This window comes from Hydra vulgaris, chromosome 14, assembly GCF_038396675.1.
Source record: "Hydra vulgaris chromosome 14, alternate assembly HydraT2T_AEP".
NCBI lineage: Eukaryota > Metazoa > Cnidaria > Hydrozoa > Anthoathecata > Hydridae > Hydra > Hydra vulgaris.
Genome location: NC_088933.1, coordinates 35,376,598 through 35,389,802, shown reverse-complemented (window position 1 = coordinate 35,389,802; position 13,205 = coordinate 35,376,598).

The window sequence follows — 13,205 nt, the reverse complement described above, 5'->3', positions numbered from 1 at the left end:
GCAAAAAGCAAAGCCAGAACGTTAATGTTTATATTGCTACTTACTCATTGGTATGGCTTAATTTTGTGAAAACCTGAGAGTTTTAGCTAACTTCTGATGAAAAAGTAGCTGAGAATATAGCTTCATTATTAATAACAGGCAAGAATGCGTCTCTTCACGGGGCAGTGATACTCTCTTATGCAAATGTAGGAATACCATTAAGTATTACTCGAGGTGTTAGTCTTTTAAGTAAATCACAACCATATAAGTTTTTAGAGTTAAATAAAAGATTACTTAGGAAAAAATTATTTTTAAAAAAACAATACTTTTAAGAACATAATATACTTCAACAATACACTTAATATACTTAAGAAAACATTATTTTAAAAAACAAAATCATAATTACTTGAAAAACTTGCCACTTTTGACACTTGATTTTCAAAAATTTTTCTTTTTAATAAACGCAAAAAGTCAATCATACTAAATTTAAATGTTTATGTTCTTACCTTGTAGGGACATATTCAGTTTATTAAGATTCTCTGACAAATAACACAATTTGAAAACCAAAATAACTGAAGAGAAATTGTTAAAAACTGCAATCTTTGTCAGCAATTCTTAACCAATAGAGTTCATCAATGTGAAACAAACTACTTGATTTTTAGCTTGGTAATTAAAAGAAAATAAATCGTAGTATTTTTAAGTTTTAGTATTTATATATCCTTAAAAATAAGAATTATTAACGGAAAAAAAGAACATAAATATAATAAAGTAATACATCATGGATAAATTATCAAACGAGGAACAAATTATTTCAATAAAGCTTGTACGAGATATATTCAACGAAATGTTTATTAAGCAACAAAGTGATATTCAATAACTAATAAGCGGAAATCTGAAGTTAAAAAACGATAGAATTGATGGTCTGTTAAAAGAAATAAACATTGTCAAAGATTTGTGTGCAACACTCCAAAAGGAAAACATATTAAAGAGGAACAAAAAAATTACGTTAAAAGATTAAACAAAAATGAAATTGTGCAAAAAGATATAGAAGAAAGTCTGAACTTTACACAAGATATGCAAGAAAAAAAAATCTCGAATTAGAAAAAAAATCATATCAAAATCAGAGAGCAGAGATTCGGAAGATAATAAACTAAGGCAGCTTGAGGATAGACAAAGAAGGAATAATCTTCAAATAGAGGGTTTATCGGAAAATGAAAATGAGAGTTGGGATGACACCGAACTAAAGGTATTAAATATTTTTGAAAAAAAACTTAATTTAAAAGGAATTGTGATTGAGCGAGCACACAGGTCAGGAAAAATTGAAGCAGGTAGACCAAGATCAATAGTAATGAAACTGTTAAATTACAAAGATAAAGTAAAAGTTTTAAAAAGTGCGAGTAAACTAAAAGGATCGAGAATATATATCAATGAGGAAAATTCATCGGAAACTGCATCTATCAGGAAAAGCTATTCGAACAGATAAAGATACATAGGAAAAATGGTATGTTTTCGGTTGTAATTTCTATAAATTAATAGTAAAAGAATTCAGGAAATTACCTCATAAACTTTAATTATTTTATTTTATACTTTAAATATTTTGTTAGTCTAACCTTTCTTGTTATTATGGAAGGTATAAATTTTTGTGAATTAAGCTTTAGGGCATTCCAGACAAATAAAAATATACTTTTAGAGAATCATTCATATCCAGACGGTAATTTTTTTAACACTGATGAAATAATTAGCAACATATGCCCTTCTTATTATAATTCCGATATTTCTAATCTTTCTGCTGATATAGATATTAATGAGTTCTCTATTTTACACCTGAATATTAGGAGCTTTCAAAAAAATTCTGATAAATTTAAAGATTTTTTATATAGTGTTGAAATTAATTTTAAAATTATTTGTCTCACAGAGATCTGCTGTCGAGATAAACAAGTTGAAAAAGATTCAAATTTTTAACTACAAAACTATAAAGTTATTCATCAAGTCAGAAATTCTGAGACAACAGGTGGAGGAGTATGTATTTTATCCACAACTCTTTAAATTTAAAACCGCTAACCGAATTTAGTGCAATTAGTAATGATTGCGAATCATTAACGATTGAAGTTATAAATAAAATCACTAAAAACATCATTGTACATGTTGTGTACAGACCCCCATCTGGCAATAACAAATTTTTTGAAAAACACTTTAAAAATTTAATCAAAAACAAAATTTTATGTGACAAACGTGTCTTTTTTGTTGGGGATTTTAATTATAATGCGCTTGATTTCGACACAAATAAAAATGTAAAAAATTTAATGAACATCATATTTCAAAATGGGTTCATTCCAACAATGAATAAACCAACACGAATTACCAGGAATAGCGCAACCTCAATTGATCAAATATTAATTAATGAATATACAAAAAATAAAATAAAAACTGGAATAATAATGTCTGATATATCGGATCATTTCCCAATATTTATAATCGCGCATAAAGTTGTCGAACACACCCCTCAAAAAAAAGTTATTATTACAAATCGAATATATAATGATATTCTGAAATCTGGAATGAACTTCTACAAATTCAAACCACAGATACTGCTTATAACAGTTTCCTTCGAATATTCAAAAAATACTATGATAAAGCTTTCCCAGTGGTAACAAAAATTATTATAATTAAAACATTTATAAACCCTTGGATTACACCAGGAATAATAAAATCGTTAAAAAAAAAAAAACGATTGTATGAAGCGTTTCTGAAAAAAAGAACTTATGAAAATGAATTAAGGTATAAAAAATATAAGAGTCACTTTGAATCAGTTATTAAGCTTTCAAAGAAATTATACTATTCAAATGGAATAATAAAATTTAAAGGCGATACTCAAAAAACGTGGCAAGTCATCAAAGAAGTAATTGGAAAAAAAACACTTAAGCTAAACGGTCTTCCAAAAAAACTAAACTATCATCATCAAGATATTACTAAAGAATCTATAATTACTAAAACATTTAATGAGGTGTTTGTCAATGCAGGTTTAAATTTAGCATCAAAAATTAAAGCTTTAAATTTAGCATCAAAATTAACAAGGAGAAATACTTGACTTCTAGCAATTCAATTATGGAAAATGCTGAGTTAACTGAAAAAGAATTATTAGATGCTGTGAGTTCATTAAAATTAAACAAAGCACAAGGATTTGATAATGTTAGTAGTAATGTTGTAGTTAAATGTATTTTCTATATTAAAAAAGTTCTTTTGCATATACTAAATCTTTCGTTAAAACAAGGAGTCTTTCCTAATAAAACTTAAAATTGCAAAGGTAATACCAGTTTTTAAGTCTGGGGATGATACTAATATTTTTAACTATAGACCTATTTCCATTCTTCCATGCTTCTCGAAAATACTAGAACGCATTATGTATAACAAATTATACTCATTTTTAGAAAAAAAATAATATTCTCTACAACAAACAATTTGGCTTCAAAACAGGGCACTCTACTGATCATGCAATTCTTCATCTCATTCAGATTATTCTTCAAGGTTTTGACAAAAACAAGTTCACTTTAGGTGTTTTCATAGATCTTAGTAAGGCGTTCGACACTGTTGATCATAGTATTTTAATTAAAAAATTAGAAAACTACGGAATCAAAAATATAAAGATAGCTTGGTTTAAAAGCTACTTATCTAATAGAAAACAATATATTTCATTCGGGAATGAAAAAACTAACAATATGTCAATTACTTGCGGCGTTCCTCAAGGATCTATATTAGGACCACTTTTATTTTTAATCTATATTAATGATTTAAGCAAAGCTTCTAATATTCTAGATTCTATTTTATTTGCTGATGACACAAATTTATTTTATTCTCACAGTGATGTATCAACATTATTTAAAACGGTCAACATTGAACTTCTAAAACTAACCGAATGGTTAAATATGAATAAACTTACAATTAATTTAACTAAAACTAAGTATACTATTTTTCATCGCCTCCATAAAAAAGACAAAATCCCTCTTGCACTTCCAAAACTTATAATTGAAGAATACATTGTAAAAAGAGAATGTTCAATGAAATTTCTAGATGTAGTTCTAGATGAAAACATAAGTTAGAAAGACCACATAAACATGATTGAAAAAAAAATTTCTAAAAATATCGGATTACTCTATAAAGCAAAATCATACTTAGATCAATCATGTTTGAAATACATATATTACTTATTTATTCATTCCTATCTGAATTATGCAAACATTGCCTGGTGCAGCACCAATAAGTCAAAGACAAAAAAGCTATTTAGCAAACAAAAACATGCAATTAGATTATTATCAAATGCACACTGCTTCTCACATTCTGGACCATTGTTCAACAATCTAGAAATATCAAACTTGTACCAAATAAATATATATCATCTGCTAATTTTTATGTATAAAACTAATAATAATACAATACCAAATATCTTCAAACCATTATTTAATAAAATTCAACACAAATACATGACTAAATATTCAAGTAACAACTTTGTACAACCCAAAACTATATATGAGTCAACCAAGTTCTCTAGAGAACTTGGTTGAGGACCAACTGTTAGAGGACCTAATGTATGGAATAAGATAATTAGTAATGATATTAAAACACTTACAACTCTTGAACAGTTTAAACAAAAGCTAAAACTATTACTTTTAAATAAAAAAAAGTATGTATGTGTATGTGTGAGTATATGTATATATATATATATATGTGTGTGTGTATATGTGCAGGGTGTGTATATGTGTGTATGTGTGTGTATATGTATATAAGTGTGTGTTTGTATGAGTATATATACATATATTTATATATATATATATATATATATATATATATATATATATATATATATATATTTATATTTATATATATATATATATATATATATATATATATATATATATATATATATATATCTGATTATAAATTAACCTTTATGTTTTCATTTTTCATGTTTTCTTTTTATCCTGTTGGTTTTGGTTTTCTTGAATGATGTATTAAAATTTTACTTTAATAAATAACTTTGAAATTTGAATATATATAGCATTGCATGACTGTAAGTTAATCTTCTTGTTATTGAGAGAAAACTACCTCTTTAACTTGTATTAAAAACAACTTTAACTATTTTGCATTTTATATTAACTTCTTTGAAACATTTTGCTTTTTTCTCTCATTTTTAATTTTTAATTTTAGTTACAATGTATTTATATAAATGTCTAGAAAAAACAAGGGACTTGGTGATAAGGCAAATCTGTCTTCTTCTCGTCATTGCCATTTTTATATATTATAAAATTTTATATATTATAAAACACGGAACTTTTAAATTTTTGTACGGCTAAATAAAAGGAGAAAAAAAAAAAAAAATTTTATCATCAAAAGCGAAAGCTTATAAAAATATTTAAAACTCGCCATGATAAATAATGATTTACGAGTTATAATTTAATTTTAATTACCGTGAAAAACTAAACATTGTTTATGTTGTCAAAGTTTAATGAACTACTATTAATTTCAGTAGTAGTCTATTACACCTTGCTATTATGTTATAACATACTATAAAAATTTTATTGTGGAAGACAAAAAGACTATTGTGAAATTTAAAAACCGGACTTTGTTTCTAATAAAACTTTCATTACTTTATCTTTCAATCCAATTAGCCGTTTTAAAGATTGTCCCTTTGACAATCACTTAACTAATGTAAGTAGTAAAACCTGTTCATAATTCGCTCCTGTATCCTTACATAAATTTGCAAACAAGCGACTAATACGAGCACAACATTTTAGGAAATTTTTAATCTGTTAGCATCATTCAAGACCAAATGAAGATATGGTGATATTTTTTAGTTTAAAACGCATCTGGATGAATGATAATATTGGTAAACATGATAATGTCATTTGTCGTTGATTTAACTTTTGCAAGAAATTCCATGTGGTGCCCCTTTGTCGCTGCAGTATCGTCAGAACATTCATCAAAACAATTCCAGCCTAGTCCTTCTTCTTAAAAAACTCAATAACTTGTCTTCACCTGTTGTTTAATTTTTCATTGACAGACGAAAGAGTAAATCTTCATATATACTAAACGCGTAACGGTATTGAACATAAACTAGTATTTGAGCTAATTTTGTAATATCTGTCGGTTCATCCAACTCAATTTCAAACTTTGGAATTTCTACACTTTTTTTTTGCCCTTGCTAATAGATATGTGATGTTTGATTGGATTTGATATACGATGCTAGGTAAGATGCTAAATGTATATTTTATTTATTTATTTTGCTCTTCAAAATAAGCTTTACAATCTTTTACGACGTAACAATAAAGTTCCAACTGGTGCTGGCAGTGGAAGCTGGCTGTTCTTATCATCCAAGCCCATTGTTACAAATATATATTTAATCTTGTATATAATACACATGAATAAACCTTTTTTTTTTTACGTCAATCAAAACTTTGAAATCTGCACATGTTGAAGAAAAACACATACTGAAAAAACAAAATAAAAACATATTACGTCAATATATAAGATTTTAAATAACTAAGGTTAAATAAAGGCTTTAAAAGTAAGTTAGAAATTGTTTATAAGCAAAATTAAAAAGGTGTTGTGAATTCCACAATTGTGGCCCTCGGCAAGATATCGAGAAGTCAGCTTGTTTTAATAAAGTTTTAGGTATGAGAAAGTTATTAGTTGAGTACCTAGTTTGGTATTAAAATTGGAAACACTTTCCAATATAAATAAATTGATTTCGGAAATGTGTTTAGTTCTTTAAATTAAACATAAAAAGTAGCATGTAAAGAATACTTGTTTCGAAGACATTAAGCACTCCAAATACTTTTAGTAGAGGTTTGGCACTGGTGTATCTTTTTGAGTTTAATATTAAACGACATGCATGTTTTTGTATTTTGTAAATTGCATTTAACTTTTTTTGGATTAGTATTCACCCAGATTATCTTAGAGTAATTGATGCAGTAGTGAATATAAGAGAAATAAATATTTTGTTAAGCAAGTTGTAGTAAGAAGATACTTTGATTTATACATGATTTGAATATTTTTAGATGAAGACTAGTCAGAATACACTAATTTCACTTTACGAGCTTCCTTTTTTGCAAACCTAGAAATAACATTTTCATACAATAAAGTCTCGTTTTTTATGGAATCACCATAAGGTTACTAAGGCGTTCTACCGTCATTGTTGATTGCAACTTGGGTTTGATGAGAGAAGCACTCCTTCTGCCACTGAAACCGGGATTGTATTAAAAATGAGAAACAAAATGCAGATCGGAGGAAATATTTACTGAAGACCTTTCTTGTAGAAACTGTTGAGCAACTTGATAGAAGAAAGAGATTCTATTTATCTAAAAGTATTTGATTGTTTCAGAACATCTAGATGACGGATTTCTTCAATCAACTGCTCTTCTTTTACATCATTTACGTACAGATTTGAAAGGACTAAGCTTTTTTTTTTTCTGATTAAGTTTTTCTTTATCACTAGAAATAGATGAAAAACACAGTATGAACGAAAACATTTCCATCCTCTTTTGAGCTGGATCCATTCAGTATCTTATCTGCTGGAGCAGCTTGTCAAAAGCAACTTTAATTACGTTCACTTCAAAACCTTTTGATATGTCTTTGTGTAAGTTGGCTGTTTTCATCTACTCACCGAGCAGTGTTTTCTATTCCCTTATCCTTTTCTTATCAAAACCATTTTGAAACCCAAATAAAGTCAACCTAGATGCAACCAGCTTCACTTCTTGGAGGATTTGAGTCAAGAAGAACGTATTTGGTCAAGATCATCGATTAGAGTCTTTAAAATCTTTGTCTTGTCATCCAAAGAAATGCTTTCTGATCGAGAAAGAGGCAGATATTGTTGACATAGGAGAGACTCGAACCAGAAAGAAGTGAAGGCAATGAACTCAAATGATTAAACCACTTTTTGAGTGCCTTTACTAAAGTCAGTTGATGATCTTCTAAATCAAGTTCTTCAAGAAGTTTCAAGGACTTCAGTTTTTCTTTTGGTTGTTTTGACAATGACCGGATAGCCTCTAAGCGCGCACTCTATCTTATTTAAAGCGTTTGGTGAAAGGACTGCTCAGTTGCCTCAGTAAAAGTCTAGCGCATGGGGCTACTTCTAAAAATGTTGTACAACAATTGGATGTTACCAAAATTTTTCTTGGCTATAGTAGTGGATTCTAAAGAATGCACGCCAGCTAGATTGAGACTATGCGCATTGCAAAGCATGAACAAAGCTTGAAGATTTTTCTCAAGAATGATGGCCTGCACCCCTTTGAATACACGGACATTTTAGCCACGTTATCGATGTTTTAGCCTCTACAGTTCTTTATATCAATTCGACTTTGATTTGAAACATATAAAATCGTAAATGTCCGAACCTTTTTTTCTCCAGATTTTCTACCTTTATACAACGCTCTATTACTTTCCATTGGTTGTCAGGTCCTAGGCAGACTAATTGAAGAACAAACGCAATTTGTTCCGTATACGACATGTCCTGATTTTCATCAACAGTAATGGAAAAACGAATGGCTGTGTTGATCTCTTCGATAATAACAGCGAAAATTGAAGAACAAACGTAATTTGTTCCGTATACGACATGTCCTGAGTTTCATCAACAATAATGGAAAAACGAATGGCTGTGTTGATCTCTTCGATAATAACAGTGAAAATTGTTTCATCACGTGCCATAATGAATTTATTTTGAGTTCTCCAGCTCAAATAGTGCGCTTGCATTCTTGTTCCTTGTTTTTGGTGTCGAGAAACTTCTTCTAGATGGAACAGAATTGTCTTATTATGACTCTCCAACAGCTCAAGGGTTGCCAAAAACTTACTATCTTTTACTTATTTTACTGGTCTGGCATGTTTGATGAACCTACACAAATATGAGCATAATATTGAAGTAAAGACTTCATCTAGATTAATATTCCAAGCAACATTAAAATTGCTTTTTTACATAAACTGCTAACACACCTCGAAAACTTAGTTTTCTCGAAGCTAAATGGAGAGTGACATCCAGGACGCAGCGTAAAATTTCATCCCACTTAGAGGCTTCGTTTCTTATTGACTTTTCAAGTACTGAATTGACCCCGGTCTGATTTTTTGAGGCTTCAAAGGCTGATTTCTAGACAATGTAGTGATTTCTGTATTAAACATAACACTGTTGGCTTTAAATCTTTTCTCCTAGCTTTGTTGGCTTTTAATCTTTTCTCCTAGTTTTCTCCGAATATCTCTTATTCGCCACTTCACATTAAGAGGAAAGACTAAAATCCAAGGTAAAAACTACGCTTTTGTCCAAAAATAGAGCAGGGAAAACAAACAAAAGCTTTTGCAATTTCACTTCAGATAAGCCAGTTTCTGACAATCTTCTCTCCTTTGAGAGAAGTTTTGTAAAAAAGGAGACAGGAATTTTTTTGTTTGTAGAAGCTCAAGGAAAAAGTGCCGGATATTAGGAAGGTCCATTTAGTATGACTAGATCACGTTTGACGGATAAAGCCCTTTCCACAAAGCGGGGTCGTTTCTAACTGCTTGAACACCCAGTTGAATCCCCTCTTGATCCTATGTTAAAAAAAGCATTCCCTCTTATTTAATTAATTAAAAAATAATTAAAAAAAGCATCCCCTCTTGATCCTAAATTAAAAAAAGCATTTGAAAATCGCGATATGTTTTTAATATCTGAAGATATTAAATTACATGTTTTTAGAATCTGCAGATAATAATCGATATGTTTTTACAATTTGCAGATATTAAATGATATGTTCTAATATCTGCAGGTTTTTCGCTATATAAGAATGCGTCTCAAATTCACCCAATTATCATCATCTTTTTCAGAGACTGTTGAAGATTTTCAGAGAAGCTGAAGATGGCTTTCTTAAACTCAAGGGTTCATCAATGCCGTTGGTAGCATGGTCCGTGTAAAAAAGAATTATTTTTACAGTTTTAGAATGAAATTATGTATATAAGATTGTTAATAAAAAAATAAAGCTGTTAACCTTGATTATTTGGTCAGATATTGAGTTTTTAGGTGCCTTTTTTTTTGAAATTTATTGAAGCCATATTCTTTCAGTGTACGGGTGTTCTTGTATTCTTTTACAATTTTTTTCTACAGCTTTTTTTCTGCCTTGGGATACTAAATCATGCTTTCGAATACTGGAAAAGGCGTTTTTACTCTAAGATGTGTGCTGTATATTTTTAAATAAAATAAACAAATTTTTCATTTGTTTCGAAATCGAAATTATTTATTTAAATAGATTTATTTTTTAGAATTGTTTACATAGATATATATAGAATTTTTTTTATAGATATATATTATTTAATTCTCAAAGGAATTAAATAGAAAAAAAACTAAATGCAAATTCGCAATATCAAATTAATTGCGATGAATGTATTGAAAGAAGAAAAGTGTTGGAATAAGAGTAACTTGACTGATTTATGTAACATAACATTGATAATGTTTTAAAACAAACTTTTTATTCGGATAAGTGTTATGTAATTCGAATTTTAACTACATTTAAAATGAAGCCATTGCAATCAGTCCTTCCACGCAGAAAAAATAGAAATTGTGTAATTTCCAATTAACTTAACCTATATTTAAATTTTATTTAATGTTAAAAAATTCTAAAAAATCTTACAAAATACCTCACAGAGAAAAAGAAAAATCTTCTATTTTATCTTTTTTTCTGTGCATAAAATCATGCAAATAGTATTCTATTTTTTTTTTACCATTTGACAATTTGCCTGTTTGAAAGTTTGCCGTTTGGTAAATTAACAATAAATACATACTACAAATATCTAGTATGTATTTATTGTAAATTTATATATAAAAATATATGTATATAAATTTACGCCGGAGTAAGAAGTAGGAATATACTGTCTTATCACTGAACCCCGTTTATATATTGCCTGTGTTCATATAAAAGCAAATGTATACATAATCCGTTTTAAAATACATATAAATTTTGCCAAGTCCTAAAAATGTCTTTATAAGAACGTGAAACTATAGTATATTTCAACTGATTTAAAATAATAGTAAGATAAACATACATGTATATTAATACATACGCATTTTCTATATTATTGATCAACAATATATATTCATTTAGTGATAATGACGTTGTTTTTTTTTGTTTTCCTCTATTTTGAATTAAATTTAGAATAATAAATATTAGTATTGTGTTGTAATAAGTTTTAATTTTAATAAGAGTCTTTTAGATTCTGTTTTGAAATTTCTCCTAGGAGTAGTGCTATATATGATTATTAAAAATTTTGATACGATCTTTTATTGAGGGTCGCATGTGCCCCCTTTGTCCGTGTGCCTAGATAAATTGTACCCAGTTATTCCCCCTCCCCTCTGGGGGCCCTGTAAAGGATACTCATATCTTATTGACTATTTTAGGCCAAAGACAGTTTTTGACTTAACTCCTAATATAATCATATTAAATATTTTGTAAATTTTAAAACTATTATTATTGTTGTATTTAATATTATAAAACACTGTAATTATTAAATTTGATAAATATCTTTTAATAGTTATAATGTATTAGTAATTATTTAATAATCATTATCGTGAATCTTAATATCTTTAATGATAACAATTAACAATATATCGTATTATAATAATGTACATTATTTGATATTAATAACATTAAATAATCTACATTATATATGTACATTTTACAAATTATCAGTAATACTGTATACATTATTACTAATAATGTATACATTATTACTTTTACACAATTTAATGGTAAACTATGATATGATTTATGGTCTGTTATTATAATAAACTATAAATTACAATTGTAAGTTATAATTATAATGATAATGCTGTTTGATAATAAGAACAAGTTATTAATTTGTATTAATAATTTATTAATTTGTATTGATAATAAATTTATTTGTTCTAATAATTTTAATATTAGAATTTGATACACCAGAAGTAAAATGAAAGCAAATATTATTAAATAATCTATAAAATTAATATTAGTATTATTAATATTAGTAATAAATTAACAATCTATTTAATTTTAATAATAGTATTATTAGTGATAATATTATTAATGATAAATTATATCATTAATATTATTACTATTAATACTATTATTAAAATTAAATAGATTGATAATTTATTACTAATACTAATAATAATAATATTAATTTTATAGATTGTTGAATAATATTTGATTTCATTTTACATCTGGTGTATTAAATTCTAGTATTAAAGTTATTCAAACTAATACAAATTAATAACTACTTATTATAGATTGTTAAATTATATTCTACTTGATTACAACATATACCGCTGGTATATGTCGTAATCAAGTACATTGATTACAACATTTACCACTATCAAGTACATTGATTACAACATATACCACTAGTATATGTCGTAATCAAGTAGAATATAAATTAAATTTGTTATAACAGTTTTGATAAAAAATGATTATAAAGATAAAAATATGAATATAAAAATAAAATTTTGACTTTAGTTAAAAGAAACATGTATTTTTGGATAGTTAAAATGGAGCAGCTCCCAATCTGGTTATACCAAACAACAAAAGGTATCATAGTCGCATTTAATTTTAGTTTTAGTAACTTTAGCTAACAGTATAAGTATTTATATTTATTTTTTTAGGGGTAAAGTCAAACGCGGAGGAGAAAGACCATAACCCCCTTCCCCTTATTTGTTGACCTATGCACTACAGATAAGTGTTGTAATCAAGTAGAATGCAAATTCAATCTTTATAATTGTTATAATATTTTTGATTAAAAAAATATTCATAAAAATAACTTTTTTTTATACTAGGGTGTATTAAACCATCACCACCACATCCACTCTAACTAATAGTTCCTTGGGGTGTAAAATGAAATAATAACAACTTTTTATATAAAAAAAAACTACTACTTTATTTAAATATGCACTTTTAGGAATGAAATTTGCATTAATTGGATGTTATAGGCTGTTATTTAGTGAACCCTCGAACGACCTGGAAAGTCTGTTGACTAGTTACATAGTACACCTATGCTTTGATACCAAGATATAGATTTTTAGATAAGTATTGACAAGTTATGACAATTTTACTGAACGATAATTATATTTTGACCACAATTTTCTCAACGTATCCATAAGTCAAAAAATCGGTACTTTAAACGTCATAACTTTTGGTAGGTATGTTGGATTTTAATAACTTTTATTTCCTTTAATATTCTGTGTTTAAGCC